Genomic DNA, 23,294 nt, shown 5'->3' with positions numbered 1-23,294 from the left:
GCTTGCCATGCCATCTCCACCTGGCGCCTCAGTTGGACCAGCGTTCGTGCTGGACGTGCAGACGGCGTGAGACGACGCTTCATCCAGTCCCAAACATGCTCAATGGGGGACAGATCCGGAGACCTTGCTGGCCAGGGTAGTTGAATTACACCTTCTAGAGCACGTTGGATGGCACGGGATACATGTGGACGTGCATTGTCCTGTTGGAACAGCAAGTTCCCTTGCCGGTATAGGAATGGAAGAACGATGGGTTCGATGACGGTTTGGATGTACCGTGCACTATTCAGTGTCCCCTCGACGATCACCAGAGGTGTACGGCCAGTGTAGGAGATCGCTCCCCACACCATGATAACGGGTGCTGGCCCTGTATGCCTCGGTCGTATGCAGTCCTGATTATGGCGCTCACCTGCACAGCGCCAAACACGCATACGACCATCATTGGCACCAAGGCAGAAGGCACTCTCATCGCTGAAGACGACACGTCTCCATTCGTCACTCCATTCACGCCTGTCGCGACACCACTGGAGGCGGGCTGCACGATGTTGGTGCGTGAGCGGAAGACGGCCTAACGGTGTGCGAGACCGTAGCCCAACTTCATGGAGACGGTTGCGAATGGTCCTCGCCGATACCCCAGGAGTAACAGTGTCCCTAATTTGCTGGGAAGTGGCGGTGCGGTCTCCTACGGCACTGCGTAGGATCCTACGGTCTTGGCGTGCATCCGTGCGTCGCTGCGGTCCGGTCCCAGGTCGACGGGTACGTGCACCTTCCGCCGACCACTGGCGACATCATCGATGTACTGTTGAGACCTCACGCCCCACGTGTTGAGCAATTCGGCGGTACGTCCACCCGGCCTCCCGCATGCCCACTATACGCCCTCACTCAAAGTCCGTCAACTGCACATACGTTTCACGTCCACGCTGTCGCGGCATGCTACCAGTGTTAAAGACTGCGATGGAGCTCCGTATGCCACGGCAAACTGGCTGGCACTGACGGCGGCGGTGCACAAATGCTGCGCAGCCAGCGCCATTCGACGGCCAACACCGCGGTTCCTGGTGTGTCCGCTGTGCCGTGCGTGTAATCATTGCTTGTACAGCCCTCTCGCAGTGTCCGGAACAAGTATGGTGGGTCTGACACACCGGTGTCAATGTGTTCTTTTTTCCATTTCCAGGAGTGTATATAGTTAGAATGCTGATCATTATGTTTAGTGCTGTGAGGGATGGTCTGGAAGATTAAGAAACGTTAACAATAGGAATAACAATGTCCTCTTATCTAGTAATTTCTTATCTGACTTATCAAAGCGTCTCTCATCCGTCTCTGCCATACTGGTGTCAATAGATAGCATATCCCAGTCATCTCGATGATTACTAAAGACACTTAAATACAATGTATTATGCTTCTTTTATGAGCCTCTTGCCACTATTTGCCTGGGTAAGAAACAGTTAACACATACGTTTGAGAGATTAAACATGATGCGATTTTAAATATCGTTTGCTTGACATGTATACAGAGAGATAATGAGACCAACAAAACTGGTATACCTGCCTAGCATCGTATAAAGCCCCCGCAAGCACCTGCAAGTGCCGCAACTAGACTTGGCATGGACTCTACTAATATCTGAAGTAGTCCTGGAGTGAACTGACAGCATGAATCTGGCAGAGCTCTCCACAAATCAGTACGACTACGAGGTGGTGGAGATCTGTTCTCAACAACACGTTGCAAGTCATCCCAGTTATGCTCAATAATGTTCATGTCTGGCGAGTTTGGTGGCCAGCAAGAATTTTTAATGTCAGAAGAGTGTTCCTGGAGCCACGCTGCAGCAATTATGGACCTGTGAATTGTCACATTGTCCTGCTGGAATTGCCCAAGTCCATGTGGATGCAGGTGGTCAGACAGGATGCTTACGTACGTGTCACCAATCAGAGTCGTATCTATACGTATCAGGAGTCCCATATAATTCTTACTGTACACGCCCCACACCTATGCAGAGCCTCCACCAGCATGTACAGTCCCCTGCTTACATATAGGGCCCATGGATTCATGAGATTGTCTCCTTTACATATCCATCTACTCGATACAATTTAAAGTGAGACTCGTCCGACCAGGCAACAGGTTTCCAGTCATCAACAGTCGAATGCCGATGTTTACAGGCCCACGGTGCAGCGATGTCGGAGATTTCATTTACCGGATTCCTGATATTCACGGTACACTCGTGAAATGGTCGTAGGGAAAAATCACCATTTCATCGCTACCTCAGAGACGTTGTGTTCCATCGCTCGTGCGCGCCAACTATAACGCCACGTTCAAACTCACTTAAATTTTGATAACATGCCATTGTAGTAGCAGTAACCAATCTAACAATTGCGCCAGACACTTGCTGTCTTATAAAGGCGTTGCCGACAGTAGCGCCATACTCTGCCTATTTATGTATCTCTGTATTTGAATACACATGCCTATATCGGTTTCTCTGCCGCTTCTCTGTATCTTGATCATTGTGAAGGAAGTACATCTGTTCGAAAATGTTCAAATGTTTGTGAAATCTTATGGGACTTCACTGCTAAGGTCATCAGTCCCTAAGCTTACACACCACTTAACCTAAATTATCCTAAGGACAAACACACACAACCATGCCCGAGGGAGGACTCGAACCTCCACCGGGACCAGCCGCACAGTCCATGACTGCAGCGCCATAGGCCGCTCGGCAGATCCCGCGAGGCGAAATACATCAGTGACAGGTAATTGCTCACTGACTTAAGTAGAAGACTGAAATTGTAATGGTTACACTGCTACAGGCGAGTACACCCTAACGTGTTTCCCAGTATCATCGTCCCCTAATTATGGGCACGGATCAGCCTGGAAACTGTGTTAAGATTTTACTGATTTGTTATTTAGGCGGTCCTCGAGTCTGACCGTTTTCAAAATCCATTACAATCCGTAGTGTCATGTCAACTTCATATGTACCCAACACGTTAATTAACATCGCTATTTACTCGTGAAAGTTGCATGCTGGAAGAGTTATTGTCATTTTTTTTTCTGGATGATTTTTACGGTAGCCGACATTAATGAGAGGGTGGAACGCGGGCGGCAGCGGTGTCGCCGCAAGCCGTTGACTGGACCGCATTCCGTGGTACAGGTGTCCGGGTGTCGCAGCTAGTTAACGGTAATTGACTCCGAAGTAGATGGAAGAGGAGAAGGGAGGGGAGACTCAGCGGAACGGCTGAGGCGTGAATTTTCGAAATGAATATTACTCCACAAGAGGTACTGGATCATGGAACTCTGGACATTCACTGCAACGGAATTTCAGTAACGTTTTTAAATCTGTTATCCACTGTTGTGCAGTCATGTGTTATTGCTTTGGACTCGAAAACCGTTGCAGCCTAGGGTTGACAGAAATAGTAGAGCAGCTATCTTTGCCTAACTGTTTCCTGCGAAGAATAGAACGAGGAATATAGTTTAGCTAATTTAAGTCTTAAGTTCGAATTTTCTCCTATTCGTGTCCTGTACGGTAAAATGGTATAATTATTGCTCTAATTTTTCGAGTGAATTCGTCTCTTCATTAGACGTTTCCCAACATACAACAGAGCAGCACTGCTACTATGTTTCGACGTAGATACCATCAAAGGCTACAGGTACCCTTTGTAGCCTTACGGACAACGCCTAAAAAAATTACTTTGCTAAAAAGACTACGAAATTCCAGGCAGCTATTCACATCCTTTTTGTTAATGTTGAGTGAAGTAACATCTTATTGGTAATATCATAATACATCACTGTCAATATTGAGCATATCAAGTATTTTGCATCGCATAGCCTGCTTAGGTAGGACTCAGAAGTGTTTACTTTTGACACCACTGTATTGCAGCAAAATTTGAGACACGTTTTAAATGTCACGAATTTTGTTGAAACTATTTTCATTATTGCAAATTTCGAAGTAAATAATTGGCTACTCTCTCAAACATAACAAGAATTTTACATCAAAATTCTTAGCATGAATTAGAACACGCTGCTATCACACAAAGGTTAGATGACTAATTATATTAATTTTCATGACCTTGCTACAACTTAGCTCGCTCAGTAAGGTACGAGGAAAATAATGTCAAACTGTAGACGTTTGATTCTGTTTTCTTCACATTCTCTTTGAGAAACTAGAACAAAGTAAAAACGTGTCCTCAAATAATCTTTAACTTTGGTAAATTGAACGCTTGAGCATTTACATAACTTCAAGCGTGTACGTCATGTTATACGAACAGTCTGTCAAACATACGTATTTCTTTAAACTAAACAATAAAACTCTTTACAATATTTAATGCACACTACTGTTCAAATTTAATTTTCTTTATTAACATATTTCCTGTAAATATTCACATCCATATTTGGTTTCTTATTCCATTGGGCAGACTACATAAATCTTGGTTTACGTTTAATATCGATAAGTTTCATTAATTACGAATTACTTAGACCAGCTCTTTATTTCAGTTCTGCATTTCCTATAGAAATTATAATCCAATGCGAGAAGTTTGTAGTGCAATTTTTCGTTCAAACTAATTTGTATACATTGCCTTTAGTAATTCTTTATCACGTCGTGTTGCTTGCTAGGAGTATGTAAGGATAGATTATGTCGCTTAAAGACGTTGTAACGATTGCTAATGACCCTTAGTTTTTCTTTTGTTCACAGTGCCTCTAACCTCAGCATATCATCGCGTTCCTTTTAAGGTAAGAAATATAAGGTCCCATAATTACTTGCACTTTTCGTTTGAAAAGATCCATGAACTTCCGATAGAGTTTTGCTGTTATATCTGTCTACTGGGTGATCTAGACTCGTCGTCTGTGATCAAAACCAAAACGTTTATGAGATAAGCTTGAAAGCGTATCAGCAGCTGTAATAGCCACGTTTCAAGCTGAACACACATTGTCTTAACCTGCAACGCTTGCACTGATATGAACATTTCTGACATATTATTACTGTTTGCCAGACTAAACGTCCAGTCCAGGATTTTGTTTCCATCTGAGAAGTCGGAGTTTCCCTCACGGATTATCTCAGAAATAAAAATTCCCCCAAACTTTGTAAAGAGGAGCTCCTCTATTTAGGAGAGGGATTTAATATTTGTTCTGGTAGTCTCTTGACCCAAAAGGTTGGTAAGCTATAGCGAAATGTCAAACCGAGAATTGCAGTTTTTTTTTTTACTTGGCAGGGTACATTTTGAAACAGTCGATCAGGCTTCACACCATTAATTTTAGCCACTCAAGCAATGCTACCATATTCATCATCCAATAGTCTAAATCAACAGGCGCATCAGTAAACAAGCATACTTTTCATTGCTTCATTGGCATGAACTGTGTAGATAAATACCCTATCCATGTGACGTACGCTGCAAGCTGTTGCCATGTCTGGAAACCAGAAATCAATGCTGAAAATTTGATCGTTTGCTTTGTGTTAACATCACTTTAACTTGTGGCCGTATTCCTTCGACATTATAAGATCAGTGAAAGATTCTATAGCGAAATCGTATGCACATCTAACAACTTTGACAGCTATCAAATAAGAGAAAATTATCTTAAGCTCGATACACACGTATCTGTTACATTACCTTCTGGCTAAGTGTAGTGCGGTATTTTGTGCAGTCTCCGATGTATTGAGATACAGACTGAAGATTTCCTTCTTTCTTCGTGAATCTACTTGTGGTTTCGTCTCTCGTGAAAGTGCATCATTTTGGTGGCATCAGACGTCACGTAACAGTTACAAGAGTGAGGTCTTAGGTTGTTAACGTTGCTCTTACTTTCTTCGCAAAAACTGTGATAAACTTGACAGTTAGAAGCATGTCCTCATGTTTATTTCTTATTTCCTGTTTTAGTATTCACTAAATTAGAAACAGTTGACGGAATTCTCGTTTTCGTTGTACGAATAGTAAGTAATGCAAATAGTGCATTTGTTGCGAAATTTGAGTATTTAAAGGTGCCTAAGAATTCACTTTTTTTACATTTGTGCACATGTTTCAAAGTATTTTCCTCACTTCATTAACAACCATCGCAAGTATATTTGGTTTCTACAGTTATGGCGCTACATCGGACGCATATAACTGTGGCAGTTTTAAAACAACCACCTCACGACCTGTGCTATAGTAGGCTTCAATGCCATCCGTGGCCACGAAGGTCAGTGAACTCTTTGTAAAGCTTTTTCGCTAGGTCGTACATTTTCTGCGTACATTTTATACCACAGTGAAAGGAAGTCGACTCCTTTGCTGAGGAAGTTTTTTTCATAAAAATGGCACCACAAAGCCTTAATGAAAATATCATTCAGACAAAATAAATTGTTCGTGTGGATTCAGAGACTTTGTAGCAAATACGCCTTGATGTTTTGGTGGAGACTGTGTAGCTTAAAACCTATAAAAATGATGATGTAAGGACTGGATATGATTCAACTACACACAGATCTCTCGATGTTTTTACACCAGAGGACCAATCGTTCATACGTATCTAATTTTTCTTGCTACGTATTGTTTCTTGACCGCCTCTCCACACCAATTTGAGACTTCATTAAACGTACAAACTATCACGCTTCTACTTGGATCCCTCTATCCCTCACGTACTTTATCTGTAAAATGTCATAGCATTCGTGACAGAGTTCCTGAATTTTACTGCCCTCTAGCAAAGATCACGCGCTCAAATTATTTTTGGGGCCGAGAGGTAAGAAAAGCCTGAAGAAGAAAGCTTTGAGATATTTAGTGAGTCATGGAAAGTATATTTGAAATACAGATTACACGCCATAGGAGGTTGGCTGGTCGTTGCAGTGACAGAAGTATTGTCTCGATTGAGGTTGAACTTTAGTGTGATGGTGAGGTTACCCGGTCGCGTATAAAACGTCGAAATGGAATAAAGCTAATTGTTGGCTGTTTTTAACGGCTGTCCGATTCCTCTGTGATGCTTCTAGAGGCATTCAAAGAAAGCCTACGGTCAGTAGCGTGTAAATACCCGGATCATGCAATACTTTTTGGATTCGAATTTAAGCTGTCGAGTATAGACTGAGACGTCTATGGGTTCACTGCGGTGGTGCAGACAAACAGCCGTGCGAATTACATTTGAACAACTTTTCTGAAAACTGTCTTGAGCAGCTGTATTCGACAGCCCACAGACAGTGGAAATATCTTAGGCCTTCGAGCTATAAACAGGTGGATCTCATAGACAGTGTCAGTATGGAGATGGGCGTTAGTGACCATGGTCTCATTATGTCGATAACAATTAATAAAGTTAATAAAACAGTCAAGAAGGCTAAGAGAGAGTTTCTGCAAGAAAGAGCAGATAAGAAGGTTTTAGTATCTCACTTAGTGCCAACTGACATCACTTTGATCCAGTAAGATTGACGTACAGTTATTATGGGCAAAGTTTAATCAGACTGTAAACCATGGTCTGGAGAAGTAAGTGACTAATAAGTGGATTAAGGACGAAAGAGACCCACGTGGTTTAGTAGTTAAATTCGAAGGAAGCAAAGGTTGTTGCTCTCTCCGTTCAAGAGAAAACACGCAAATGACGACAGGCACACGTTAGCAGAGATTTGTGCTTCTGTGTAAAGAGCTAGGCGTGAAGCGTACAGCAACTACCACAGTCATACCGTATCAAAAGATATGGACGAGAACCCGAGAAATTTGTAATGACGGGAGGCTTGTCAAAGGATTCAATCTAGTCGCTCGTTTACCAGTCTGGTGTTACAGTTGAAGGTAGAACAACGAAAGATGATGTTTTAACTTCGCGTTTAAGAAATCGTTCGCGCAGGACAGTCGTACAAACATACCGTCGTTTAATCACTGATATGGTAGTAAGTATTCCTAGCGTAGAGAAACTTCAGTCTGGAACCGCCCTGCTGCTACGGTCGCAGGTTCGAATCCTGCCTGGGGCATGGATATGTGTGATGTCCTTAGGTTAGTTAGGTTTAAGTAGTTCTAAGTCTAGGAGACTGATGACCTCATATGTTAAGTCCGATAGCGATTAGAGCCATTTAAAGCATTTGTTCAAAAATGGTTCAAATGGCTCTGAGCACTATGGGGATCTGAGATCATCAGTCCCCTAGAACTTAGAACTATTTAAACCTAACTAACCTAAGGATATCACACACATCCATGCCCGAGGCAGGATTCTAACCTGCGACCGTAGCAGTGGCACGGTTCCAGACTGCGCGCCTAGAACCGCCAGACCACCGCGGCCGGCTTGAACCATTTGTAAAGAAACAACTGAAAGAGTAGGTCCACGAGGAGCCCAGTTCGTTTTTACAAAGGATACTCTACGGCATTGGATTCTTACTTACCTTGCATTTATCGTAATATCTCCCCCAACGCAAAATCTCAAGCTACTGGAGAAATGGACGGACCCGCCAAATTATAGGCAATACCCTTAATTTCCGTTTGCTGCAGAATCCTTAGACATATTCTCAGTTCGCATATAATAAAGTTTCTCGACACTGAGAAGCTTATGTTCACGAATTTTAGAAAGCATCGGTGATGCGAAACTAAGCTTGTACTTTTCTCACGTGACAGACTGCGTACTACGGATGATGGGCAACAGGCAGATGCCGTATTTCTTGATATCCTAAAAGCATTTGACGTGGTGCTACACCGGAGACTATTAACGAAGGTACGAGCATACGGAATATGTTCTTAGGTTAGATTAGATTAGATTAGTTTTTCGTTCCATAGGACCGTGTTTAGGAGATCCTCATGGATGTGGAACATTTCACAATTTTATATATATATATATATATATATATATATATATATAAAGCTGAAATAACAATACTAATAGTATAAATATATACAACACATCATTTGTTTCTATTAAAAAATTCGTCAATGGAGTAGAAGAAGTTGGCCACTAGTAAGTCTTTCAGGCTCCTTTTAACATGATCTCTATTTGTTACTAAATTTTTTATGTTTGCTGGCAAATTATTTAAGATGAGTGTTCCTGAGTAGTGGACCCCTTTTTGAGCTAAAGAAAGTGCTTTAAGTCTTTGTGCAGATCGTTTTTGTTCCCGGTATTGTATGTATGAACTGAGCTGTTTGTTGGAAAAAGAGATATATTATTTAGGACAAATTTCATTAAGGAGTAAATATACTGAGAGGCAGTAGTTAGTATACCCAGATCTTTGAAGAGGTTTCTACAAGACGTCCGTGAGTTTACTCCACGAATAATACGCATTACACGCTTTTGGACTTTGTAAACTTTTGTTTGACTTGAAGAGTTACCCCCAAAATATTATACCATATGACATTATGGAATGAAAGTAGGCAAAGTATGCAAGCTTTTTCACTTTTATGTTGCCTATGTCTGCTAACACTCGAATTGCAAATACAGATTTGTTAAGGCGTTTCTGCAGTTCTGTGGTGTGCTCCTCCCAACTGAATTTATTATCAAGTTGTAATCTCAGGAATTTAAGACTGTCAACCTCTTCTATCTGCTCTTCTTCGTACTTTATGCATATACTGGGTGGAAACCTCTTACAGGTTCTGAATGGCATATAGTGAATCTTTTCGAAGTTTAATGTCAGTGAGCTGGCTTTAAACCATTTATTAACATCCATGAAAATATCATTAGCAGATCTTTCTAGAACGACATTCGACGTGCTATTTATTGCAATACTTGTATCAGCTGCAAACAAAACGAACTCTGCTTCTGGCAGTGTAACTGATGAGAGATCGTTAATGTACACAAGAAAAAGCAATGGCCCTAAGATGGATCCTTGTGGGACACCACATGTAATTTCTTCCCATTCTGGTGATGACTGATGACTTAATTCACTAGTCCCTTGCACTGACACCCTTTGTTTCCTGTTAGCGAGGTATGACTTGAACCATTTTGCAGCACTGCCCGTGACACCATAGAATTCTAATTTATTTAAAAGGATGTTGTGGTTTACACAATCGAATGCCTTTGACGAATCACAGAAAATACCTGCTACTTGTAACTTGTTATTTAATGGATTAAGTACATTTTCACGTAATTGTGAATGGCTCGAAGAGTTCTTAACTAATAGAACCTAGTATGTTGCACTTAGCGGCGTGTGTTCATCAGGGTATGGTCAGAACTGTGATAGAACAATTGTTGTTCTCTGTATACATAAATGATTTGTCGGACTCGCTGGGCAAATATCTGCGATTGTTTGTTGATGATGCTCTGGAGTACCTCGAAGTGTCGAAGTTTATTGACTTAGAAGGACCCAAGACGACTTAGATAAAATTTTGTAGTTGGTGTGATGAATGGCAGCTAACTCTAAATGTAAAACAAGAGTGTAAGTTAATGCGGATGGGTAAGAAAATCAAACCTGCAGTATTTGAGTACAGTATTAGTAGTATGCCGCATGAAACAATAACATCCTTTAATTATAGAGGCGTAACGTTGCAAAGCGATGTGAAATGGAACGAGCTGCTAAGGATTGTGATAGTTAAGGCGAGTCTTCGATTTCGGTTTATTGGGAGAAATTTGGGAAAGTGTGGTTCATCTGTAAAGGGGAACGCATTTAGGTCGCTAACATGACCCTTCTTGAGTACTGTTCGAGTGTTTGAGATCCGTACAAGTTCATATTAAAGGAGGACACTGGAGCAGTTTAAATGTGAGCTGCTAGATTCGTTATAACAACAGACACGTGTTACAGAGATGCTTCAGGAACTGATATTGAATCCTTAAATGGAAGGCGACGTTATTTTAGAGGAACACTTTGAAGCTAAAAGAACGATTACAGCTACACACACTTTGCATAACTACCACTAAAACAAGATACCAGACATATGGGCTCAAACGGAAGCATGTAGTTAGCAGTTTTTCCCACACTGTTGCAATTGAAATAGGAAAGGAAATTACCAATAGTGGTACAGAGTACCCTCCCCAGCTCACAGTAAGGTAGCTTGCCGAGCGTGTGTGTAGACGTAAATGTAGGTCCCCGCGGGATTAGCCGAGCGGTCTAGGGCGCTGCAATCATGGACTGTGCGGCTAGTCCCGACAGAGGTGTGTGTGTGTTTGTGTGCATGGCATGGGTGTGTGTGTTTGTCCTTAGCATAATTTAGGTTAGGTAGTGTGTAAGCTTAGGGACTGATAACCTTAGCTGTTAAGTCCCATAAGATTTCACACACATTTGAACATTTTTTGTAAATGTAGATCACCGTGAGACGAGTGTTATCGTTCCTCAATGCTTTCTTACACCCTTCTGATACTTCGGCGTAGATCTACGGTTCGTTCGCTGGATTAATGAAACGGAATGAATTGTCAGCTGGAAGAGCTCGGTCACAAGAAAACGTAAGAAATAAAGTAAAGTATTGTTTATTTGTTTAGGGATTTATTTCACCTGGCAAGAATAATAGGTCCTTTAGGCTCTCTTTTACAACTAACGAGATAGCCTTAGCGTGTACATATTACTACTACTACTAATAGTAATAATAATAATAAGAAGAAGAAGAAGAAGAAGAAGAAGAAGAAGAAAGACGATAATATTAAAGACAAGAAATGTTAATAATAATTATGTACATTTATTAAAATTGTCTTTAACCCAATTTCAGTTCGTTCTCCTCGGTTGGGAGTGATGATACGGAACAGAAATCACAAAGGAATCAATGAGGAGAAGAAGTTCGCCGGTTATAGCAAACGTAACAGTAGCACCAGGAAAGCTGATGAGATGAAAGGAAGGAAGTAGACACAGAAAGGGACGAGAGAAGCGTGCATAATTTATAATGTAACAGATATACTAGTTCTCAGTTGGACAGAAAGAAAACATCTGCGATATGCTGCTGAATGTTGATAAAGTTTTAGCCTACTGCTCAGAGCAAAGTAGTATCGAATAAGATTCAAGTTGAAGGGTACTTTTTTCTACAGCCGCATGACGGGAATGGTGAAATACATGGAGAAATATTTAGTGTTTATGCACACTTCAAGAATGATGCTACACGTATGGAGGTAATGGAATAAGGATAGGTATATGTACTTGGCACATAGATAGGGCACATCAGTGACCAAGAAACCGATAAAAAAAATTAAAAATGTGAAAGTAACGACACCTCTCAGGTTGCATCCAGTCTGATTGGATATAGGGTGAACTAACGTGGCATAAAATTGATTTCTTACTGCAATTACGGGCCCCTTTGTAGGTTTGTGAAGGCGAGTCTATGCAAACGTAACGCAATTGCGTCACTTAGGGGCCGGTGGCTTGTGAGGACGGAGCTAGCATATGATAGATGCGAACTGCTTGACCAACAAGAAATCTACGTGAGTTCATTTCTGCGCTGGTATTAGTCTTAGTTGTAGAAAAGCGGAATTTTGATAACATTCAGTAAAGGTGCGGTTTGGTGATGAAATCTGGAGCCGCTGGCAGTGTGTAGTAACAGTCGACAGCCATTAGCCCAGGCAGAATAAACAGGGCGCTAAGCTACGACGGCGTTATTGCACGCAAGATGTGTTTGGTGTGAAGCAACAGCGAAGCAGGAAACTGCAGCGTGGTTAGAAGTTATTGCTATGCATGAAGTGAGGCAGTAAGCCAGAGCCGGGAGGGCGATGTGTAAATGGCTGACGTATGGGAATTTACCTCTGCAGTAGTTTCTGCCTCTCTCTGACACTACGTCAGAAGCGAGGGGGAAAGCAGTATAAATAGACGGGCAAATTTAGCTAAAGACAAATGTGTGCCAGGGCAGCGAGAGTCGGGTCGGACCCGTGCTGGTCTAGGCTTATAAGGGCCAGTCTGGCCAGCGATGTCGTAAATATTCTATGTAAAATCGCTCAAATGGCTCTGAGCACTATGGGACTTAACTGCTGAGATCATCAGTCCCCCAGAACTTAGAACTACTTAAACCTAAGTAACCTAAGGAGATAAGGACATCACACACATCCATACCCGAGGCAGGATTCGACCCTGCGACCGTAGTGGTCGCGCGGTTCCAGACTGTAGCGCCTAGAACAGCTCGGCCACTCCAGCCGGTATTCTATGTAAACCTGTACTTTATTTCTATGTCCTGTACTTGTTCGGGCTGTATTCTGCCTCCGGGGACACAACACCGGGACGTGACGCAATGGCAGCCGTGTACTTGGAGATTGCACGGTCTGCCTGAAGGAGGTCAGTGACAGCGGTCTGCAGCGGGTCCAGGACGGGCCACGTTCACTTCCTACCTGGCGTACCGGGGCCTGGTCGAGGCACACGCTGCAGGGACAACGCCAGAGTTGGCGGCGGGTGTTGCCATCCGGCAATCACCACTAGTGGCAAGTTGCGGCAAGGAATCTAAGAGGGCACGGGTTCGAGTCCGGTCCCGTCCTGGGAGCAGCGGCGGCCGGAGGGCCACGGGTAACCAGCACATCCACCTCCATCCCATAGTCAGACATAGCAGGGCAAATGGGGCGGTGGGCAGCGAACACCAAGGACTGTACCAGTCTTAGGAATCGCAAGCAGCTACGCGGTGCAAGACGCCCCGCATCGGCGAGCAGCGATTGGGCGAGCGCTGCCGAGTTCCAAAAGAGAGGCCTTGCAAGCGGCAGGAGCGTTGTCGGCATACCAGGAGCTGCTGAGCAGGCTGGACTCGCGGGACAACACTGCCGGCGGAACGCCGACGCTGCGCTGCCCTCAGCGTAGTACAGTAACTTATCTGAATAAAGAAACGCTTCCGAATACCGCTGTACCACTCTACACTGCCCATTGACGCTCTTGAACTTGCTCGGCCTCCTGACGGAAAGCGCGCGGTGGGTCCCGGCTTCAGCTCGGCCATCTGGAGTCCGACGTTCGACCATCGACGCCCCGCAACATCACTATTATTCTCTTAAAACGACTGCAGCACGAGTCTGGTTTTGTGATACTGTCTTGAAGGTAACTGAACCATCAATTAGGGCGGTTACACACAGTAACTCAAGTACACCGGCTATTCCAAAATGTTATCGTTGAAGTAGGGGCCAGGAGGTACTGGTGAAATAACACACACTGCTGAAGATACCTTTTTATTTTAAAAGACTTTCTCAATAATACATTTTTAAGGTTGGCTTTTTTTAAAAAGAAAACAATTTCTAATAGCTTGAGAATTTTCATTATGAAAAGGAGATTACCAGGTATGACAATGACATTAATAACTTGCCAATAATGATATTTTAACTTATATATATATATATATATATATATATATATATATATATATATATATATATATATATATGACAACAGTAGAAAATCACTTAAAGATAGCTCTATAGAAGGGATATTTCAAGGTTTGACGTTAACAATAAGAAGATCTTAACTTTTTATATCAATAAGCTAACAATTCCAGAAAAAAACTTTAAGTAACTAGCTTGTACTAAGAAAATATAGAAAATATGTTGTGAATATGACAGCACACAAACCTTCACATTAAAGGCAGTTCCCAAAAAACAAAATTCCTTAGCTCGGTGAGGGAGTGACAATTGTAAAGAGGCCCAAATCACAATGGGCGGAATAGTTACTGGTGGTCTACACGACCATAGCAGATCAGGCCCATAACTTCCGTTACAACCCGCCACCTTCCGGAGTTGCTCAAAACCAGAAGATGTAGCTAGGACGGTGCCTGCACAGACTCCGAACCACAGAGACCCGTGAAACCGACCCTAAATCACCCAATGGATGTTTGAATGGAAACAGCCCGACCAAGAAGTAATTACCACATTCCCGCGGACAAGCAAACGAAAACTGTGATGAGACGACTCCAACAAAACCACTTATACTTTTCACTAGAACCTGAGAATCTTCTCTTATATACATAAAAACGGTACTCAACTTCTCACACTCTACCCCAGCGCCGGGAACATGTCGCAGTTCCAAATGCTGGTCAGAGCCAACCGCGTCCAGTGGTTTTAACGGCCGATAAGAAGACATACGGTCCCACGCGCTGATCTCCTGAACCACGGCTTCTAAGCTTCATAATCCACGTACATGCGGGTAAGGCAGACCTAGCCCCTGAAAGCCAAGAGGTCGGTCAAAGAACGAGGCGAGCAGTGACGACCCCCAACAGCAAGGCTCCGCTCGCGCCACCACCTCTCTCGGTCACCGCCCAGTACGTACTCCTCGATCGTCACGCGACGGTACACTTGCTTCACCTCCCGCCAGAAGACGACAGCGATCCAGACAGTGCGCCACACCGAAAGCGCCACCACAAACACAAGACGCTACGCCAAAGCACTGCGCCTGGCGCGCTTTCTGAAGAGCCGGACACAACTACGGCTCAAGAATGTCGTTATCAGGGGAGACATCCAGAATGAAGGATGCAGGTGGTCCACAATATTTCACATGTAGTCCACAGCTCTCCACGGATCTCATGGAAGCGCAGTTGAATGTTTTCCACAGTATAATACTGTCCAACTTACCTGCATCCACTGCGCAATACATGTTTCTGAACCGTGGTATTCTCTTTCAAAACCTTTTCTTAAGAATTTACTTTATTTACTAGCGATTCATTAAGAACATTAACACATTTAATCACACTATTTGAGGGTGGAAGTAGTTGCCAGTGGGTAACTGAAAAAAACAAATTTCTTTCAACAAATGGAAATTTTATTCCAAAAAACCATTTCCTCTTTAAAAAAAAAAAAAACAGATTTAAAATTTAGAATCAGAAAGCACCCTCTAAATATCAAGTTATAATTTATTCAGAGGCAGAGCTAACAACTTTTTTTTAATTGACAATATGGGCTCTCGGACTGAGAACCTTGCCGCTCGCTTTTAACACGGCCCTACTCACGACCGCTCACGACAAACTCTGATAGACTACACTGGTGCAAATCAGCAGCACACCAGAATACTTTAAATTAAATATTGTAACAACTCACACAAACACACAAACTATGCACCTCGTTAAGAGGGATGGAAATGGTACAAAACACTCACATAAAAAAAATTACTTGCCACCGAAAGTTCAACTTGTTTTTAAAAGAAAATTCTTACGGTGAAAGGATGGCAACTTTATATACTAAAATGACCATTTAAATAAAAACCCATGAAATGCAGTCTTATATAAAATGTACAAACATGCTCTATATTACACATATACCGCCTCTCAAGATGAAAGGCAAGAGAAAAACATATTTCAGGAATGCGGTCTTTACACCTTAAGAAATAAATTCGTTAACACCGAATCCGACAAACATGACAAAGGCAGCTATTAACGTACGTCAGACCGACAGACAGACAGCCAGACAGACACTAACAACGTAACAAATGCGGACAAGAGACAGAGGAGCAAGCTGGGGACGAGAGACTGGCCAAGAAAACAAGTAGAATTTAACAACATATCACGAATCACTTAACTTCTAATAAACTGGGATGCCTGGCGAAGACCTGGCGTAGCATCCCCATACGCTCTTCCGAACCGTCCGCTGCCAGCCGCTTCAACGGAGGCAGGAAGCCGCGCCGATCTCCCGGCCAGACCGATGTCGTGGGTTGACTCCTATTGCTCTCATGTCGGCCGCGAAGCCACTACCCCTCGCTATGCAACGCGGCCCACTCGACTGTCGTGTCTACCTCACATGCGGCGACGCTCAAGACGGACAAGTCATCTTGTGTCTTAGTGGGCGACCGACCAACCGATCGATCCAACCGCCAATCACCATTGCCTGAATAAACTGGAGCAGACTGGCGGCCTAACACATACTAGCACTCCGGACGACCGACTGACACTGACTGCCCCACACCAACCTGGCTGACGAACAGACCACACTCCCCCTTCGCCAGTTTTTTTTCTTTATTGTTATTTTAAAACCTGTAGAACAGGCAGGCTGTCAGCAGCGTTCTATGCTGCTCTTCGGCCATAGGGTACACAATGAGGAAATACAGAAAGATTACACATAGGTTACAGAACGGTGGGCAAGAAAACAGTTGACACAGAAAGACATATACGGAGCCATTCACACTCGACGATAATCCACACTTGAAACTGTTGACACGACGCACAAACACTGAAGACGGCGATGGCACAGGTGAACGATGGAGTGCGACGGTGAACACTGAACACTAAACACGACGGCACACACGAGGCACTGATGGCGATGATCTCCGGCCCGCGAAAGTCCACATAGCGTGTGCGAGTCCGGGGACCTGCCAAGAGGGGGAGAAGGGCGGGTTGGGGGGTGGAGAGGGTGGAGAGGGGAGAACAAAGACGCCAATGGCTGAGGAGATGGGAGGAGGAGTAGAGGGACAGGGGAGGGGAAGCCTGGGGTAGAAGTGGAGAGAAAGGGAGGAGGGAGGGAGGGTGCCCAAAGGAACAGACATAGGAAGAGGGAAGGAGGCTCAAAGTTAGTAGGAGGGGTATATGGAGGGGAGAAGGACACCATCAGGGAGAGGGGAGCTGGAGGAAGCCACCTTGAGAGAGGGTATGGAGGGTGGAGAGATGGAGACCGGGTGGGACGTGGGAATACAGGCGTGGTAGCGGGCTTGGGTGGGAGAGGATGGGCGAGAAAAGCGGGTGAGGAGGATCGAGTTTGCGGGAGGTGTACAGGATCCGTATCCTCTCAAGGAAAAGGAGGAGGTGGGGGAATGGAATGAGATCATACAGGATCCGTGTCGGGGAGGGGAGACGGATGCGATAGGCGAGGCAGAGAGCATGGCGTTCAAGGAATAGGTGGGATTTGTAAAAGGTGGGAGGGGGGGCGTAGATCCAGGCCGGATGGGCGTAACAAAGGATAGGGCGGATGAGGGATTTGTAGTTGTGGAGTATGGTGGAGGGGTCCAGACCCCACGTACGGCCGGAAAGGAGCTTGAAGAGACGGAGTCTTGGCTTGGATTGTCCGGAGATGGGGTTCCAGGAGAGGCAACGGTCGAGGGTGACGCCCTTCGCCAGCTCATCGCGCCGCTTAAATCACGTGAACAGGCTACGCTTCCGATTTCACGGCAGAGGGAGACACCAAAGCTGCGATTGCCACAGCGGCGGCACTGCCAGAAACGGTAGGCGACTGCTTCACACAAAGCGCTGCGGTGCGCTCTTCAAAACAGCATTTTTTCCACGGCTCAGTTTCGAGAAACCTTTTGTCTGGATAATTGGATAGCGGCTCTTTCCAGATATGACTGTCGGTCTGATGTAACTAGAAATGTGGTTCATCTGAGCAGACTGACATGTTTCTTCTTATGTTTGGGCTAGTTTCGATGATATCATGCCCACTGCACTAGTAATTTGACAGTGTCGTTGGGTCAACATGGGAACACATAGAGGTCACCTGCTGCGACGTCTCATGTTTAACTAATGTGCGCTGAATGGTGTGCTCCCCAACACTTGTGCCTTAATCTGAATAAGCATTGCGCAAGGTGGTTATAATTAAACTTTCATCACTTTCACGAGACGGCTCGTGCGCTGGTGGACAGGTCGCACATTGCGTCCAGCATTCTAAGCCATGGCAACAGTAACTTCTTCCAGAGTTTGTGAATCATTTGGCCGTCGTTGCCTTGCACGAGAAATTCCCAAACTACTCGTACCAGTTAAATCGGTCTTGCGATTCATTTACTTCAACCCCAGTGCGGAAAGAGGACTTCTCCGTATTGCTGCTCGTCAAGAGCAGCAACACTCTTGTTCTTACTTTGATGAAACAGCTTTATGAGTCTAGCCGTGTTCATCTCGTCCAGATCCGTGCTGACTGCCTACAGCTGTAATGAGCACTGATGCTTGTGTTTCAGCCCTACATCGTTGCACCAGTCACGGCTCCAAAAGGGAAATCGTCCCACTGACACTACTAACAACGTAAATCCTGCAACGTAGTCTGGCATTGTTAGTATAAAGTTTCGTACCCCTATAATAAATAGTTTTCCCTTAACACTGGCTTCAGTAGCGAAAGTTTAATACAACCACACTGCACAAAGCCGTTATATTCTGACAGACCACCATGCATTCACCATTATAGAGCGGCCATGTTCTGTGATGAGTGGTGAACGTGTAGTACTTCGTTGCCCACCCACGACAGCAGCACACGAACAGGTGACCAGATTCGCCTTTTCCGATATGCTCATTCACAAGCCCAGGTCCATAATAACTTACCCCATGTCAAAGGCACTTATGTCAGTGGATTTCCCTGTTTGTAGCCCACACATCACGATAGTAAAGCGTGAAAGAATGTGGAAGATTCCCGCCCATCGTCCAGTACAGTATTTTATTCCTTTCACCAGACGCGCAGATTTTACTGACGGATATAGAAGACAGTCCATGACGAACTGTGTTGTTCTACAAAATGGCAAAGAGATACAACGCGTGGGAGAAACAAGGTTACCCAGGAGACTCATGGGTTCAGCAGTAGAGGGTAGGAGGAGTCGGGGCAGACCAAGGAGAAGCTACCTGGATTCGGTTAAGAAAGATTTTGAAGTAATAGGTTTAATATCAGAAGAGGCACCAATGTTAGCACTGAATAGGGGATCGTGGAGGAATTTTATAAATGGGCTATGCTCCAGACTGAACGTTGAAAGGCATAATCAGTCTTAAATGATGATGATGATGATGATGATATAACTTAACCATACCCCAAAGAACATTAAAGTAATGGCCACTTGTGGAAAAGATCATCTTGGAGCTAAAATCATTAATCGAAGAGAACGCAATGGATGGAGGCATGTGTTCAACTACCTGGGCTGTGATGCTCCTTATGCTTATAGTAATGATGGTCAAAAGAAATTGCAAAGGTACTTACACGTGTTAGATAAGATTAAGAGAATGCTACTGTACAAATCCAAGGAAGACACAGTACTTACATTCAGTAATATTGCTGTTGCACCTTTATTGCCCTGTGGATCCGAGGTATGGACTTGACAAGGCCAAAAAAATGTAGAAATTAAAGCGGCAGAAATAAAATTCTAAGACCTTTAGCAAGACACTGATTAGAAGATCGTGAAAGGAACACTGAGATGGGAGAGGAGCTCCACATTCTGGGAACAGCAGAAATCATCCAGCACTATAGAAAGGAACTGCATGGCTGTCTAATACGTACAGACCAAGTCAGATACCAAAAGAAGCTTTAACTATGGACATCAGGGTAAAAGAAGAATGCAGCCCCCACGAAGTAGATGGTAGGGTCAGCTTTAAATTACTTGGTTTCTGAATAGGCAAAAATGTCCTACCCTAAAATGTAAATGATTATGGTAACTGCCCCGAGAATGATTCTTCATTCGTCTCTGAGCCGCTTCCATAGTTTCCTATAAGCATCATGTGCCCAATATACCAGCAGGGGTCATTCAGTCTTGCGGTGGACAGTGAGCATATTGTCTTGGCTGATCGTGTATATTAAGCGATTTATAAATCTATAATAACAAAGTAGAACAATGTTAGGTTCATGCCTTGGTCATCCCCTTGCTTAGGTTCTCTGAGCCACATGTTTTTCACTGTGTGTATGTACAGGGTGTTTCAAAAATGACCGGTATATTTGAAACGGCAATACAAACTAAATGAGCAGCGATAGAAATACACCGTTTGTTGCAATATGCTTGGCACAACAGTACATTTTCAGGCAGACAAACTTTCGAAATTCCAGTAGTTACAATTGTCAATAACAGATGGCACTGCGGTCTGGGAAACTCTATAGTATGATATTTTCCACATATCCACCATGCGTAGCAATAATATGGCGTAGTCTCTGAATGAAATTACCCGATACCTTTGACAACGTGTCTGGCGGAATGGCTTCATATGCAGATGAGATGTACTGCATCAGCTGTTCAATTGTTTCTGGATTCTGGTGGTACACCTGGTCTTTCAAGTGTCCCCACAGAAAGAAGTCACAGGGGTTCATGTCTGGCGAATAGAGAGTCCAATCCACGCCGCCTCCTGTATGTTTCGGATAGCCCAAAGCAATTACACGATCATCGAAATATTCATTCAGGAAATTAAAGACGTCGGCAGTGCGATGTGGCCGGGCACCATCTTGCATAAACCACGAGATGTTCGCAGTGTCGTCTAAGGCAGTTTGTACCGCCACAAATTCACGAAGAATGTCCAGATAGCGTGATGCATTAATCGTTTCGGATCTGAAAAATGGGCCAATGATTCCTCTGGAAGAAATGGCGGCCCAGACCAGTACTTTTTGAGGATGCAGGGACGATGGGATTGCAACATGGGGCTTTTCGGTTCCCCATATGTGCCAGTTCTGTTTATTGACGAAGCCGTCCAGGTAAAAATAAGCTTTGTCAGTAAACCAAATGCTGCCCACATGCTTATCGCCGTCATCAATCCTGTGCACTATATCGTTAGTGAATGTCTCTCATGCAGCAATGGTAGCGGCGCTGAGGGGTTGCCACGTTTGAATTTTGTATGGATAGATGTGTAAACTCTGGCGCATGAGACGATACGTGGACGTTGGCGTCATTTGGACCGCAGCTGCAACACGGCGAACGGAAACCCGAGGCCGCTGTTGGATCACCTGCTGCACTAGCTGCGCGTTGCCCTCTGTGGTTGCCGTATGCGGTCGCCCTACCTTTCCAGCACGTTCATCCGTCACGTTCCCAGTCCGTTGAAATTTTTCAAACAGATCATTTATTGTATCGCTTTTCGGTCCTTTGGTTACATTAAACCTCCGTTGAAAACTTCGTCTTGGTGCAACATCACTGTGTTCTAGGCGGTGGGTTTCCAACACCAGAAAAATCCTCTGTTCTAAGGAATAAACCATGTTGTCCACAGCACACTTGCACGTTGTGAACAGCACACGCTTACAGCAGAAACACGACGTACAAAATGGCGCACCCACAGACTGCGTTGTCTTCTATATCTTTCACATCACTTGCAGCACCGTCTGTTGTTGAAAACTGCAACTACTGTAATTTCGAAAGTTTGTCCGCCTGAAAATGTACTGTTGTCTCAAGCATATTGCAACAAACGGTGTATTTCTATCGCTGCCCGTTTAGTTTTTATTGCCATTTCAAATATACCGGTCATTTTTGAAACACCCTGTATGTGTGTATGTGTGTGTGTGTGTGTGTGTGTGTGTGTGTGTGTGTGTGTGTGTGTTTGTGTGTATGTGTGTGTGGAGGTGGGGGAGGGGGGATCAGACAGTTTTCTAACAGATCCATTACGCAGTACGATACATCAGTAAGCTCTCTTGCTCAGCTTCGTGCAAGTTCGGGAAAATGCTTTCTTACTCAGCTACGTCAAGTTTGGAAAAATTCGCAGAAGGGAAGCCACGAACGGAAGATACCAATGCCTCCTCATATATTCTAGGTGATCGTCTCCCTAGTGAATTTCAGAGATCAGTCATCAAACACGCTGGAACACAGCTGACTGTTACACTACTATCATACGAGTGTATACTAAAAAATAATGCCTCGGAATTTTTTATTCTGATGTCAGTATCGGTTAATATAAGCACATGTCACGGATATTACTAGGTCGAATTTCCCGCTTCACTGACACAAGTTACAACCGTCTGCCGCTGAAGGATTTACCTCCATTTAAGAAACATGAGGTAGCACCAACATCCATCACTGAAATTAATAGAATAATAAAAATTCTATGAGGAAAACTCAGTTGGGTTTTATGGAATTTCAAATAGAATTCTGGAAAGTTGTTCCAACTTAATAAGTAGAGTCTTTAGTGATATATTTAATGCAGCACTGGTACAGGAAATGTTTCCAGACGGTCTAAAATATACAGCTGCTAAATCTCTTCATAGGGAAGGTGACAAGAAAGACTTAAACAACTCTCATCCAATTTCATAACCACCTTTTCCAAAATAATCGAGAAATTGAAGCATTCAAGGACAGTCCTACACTTAAGCGGAAATTATACATTATAGTTTGGAATCCAGAAAGCTTTTTCCACTGACAGTGCTATTTACATATTCATGCATCAAGCAGTACGACGCTTAAATAATAAAATATCACCAATTAGTATTAAATGTTGTCTTTCCAAGACGTTTGATTGCGTAGGCTGAATTTTTCTCTTAGAAAAACTCATGTTTTATGGACTTGATGGATTTACACACACCGCGTTTGAAGCACACGTAACAAACAAGTTGCAGAAATTTGTGTTGAGTAATACATCAATGTTAAACGGGTATAAAATTTATTACCAATTGTAAGGCTGACTAAGTGTCTGGACTGCGATGTCAGTAACGGGTACGAGGTTGTGAAACCATAGCAGCATTTACTGTGAAGTATGTGGAATTCAAACTTTCGGAAACGCGCATCTCACATAAACATATCTTGTTGACGAATCAGGTCGTAACAATGGTCTGAGATTACTCCAAGTTTCGTGCTGTGCTTCTGAAAGAACTTTATAAAACTTAACAACAGTATTTGTCTTCTTAACTCCGTACTTGGGTCACAGCTTGTCGCAACACACTAAATTAATGGTCGTCTGTCATACGTA

General features: G+C 43.8%; 1 long non-coding RNA gene across 1 annotated transcript in view; it reads left to right on the top strand.

The window, feature by feature from the left end:
* Positions 1 to 23,294, top strand: part of LOC126312789 (uncharacterized) — a 528,546-nt gene that overhangs the window by 326,119 nt on the left and 179,133 nt on the right. The window contains exon 2 of the long non-coding RNA XR_007554815.1: positions 4,670 to 4,707. This is a non-coding gene — a long non-coding RNA (uncharacterized LOC126312789). The remainder of the gene's footprint in view (positions 1 to 4,669; positions 4,708 to 23,294) is intronic.

Source organism: Schistocerca gregaria, chromosome 1, assembly GCF_023897955.1.
Source record: "Schistocerca gregaria isolate iqSchGreg1 chromosome 1, iqSchGreg1.2, whole genome shotgun sequence".
NCBI classification, from domain to species: Eukaryota; Metazoa; Arthropoda; class Insecta; order Orthoptera; family Acrididae; genus Schistocerca; species Schistocerca gregaria.
This window is presented reverse-complemented; position numbering and strand designations above follow the sequence as displayed.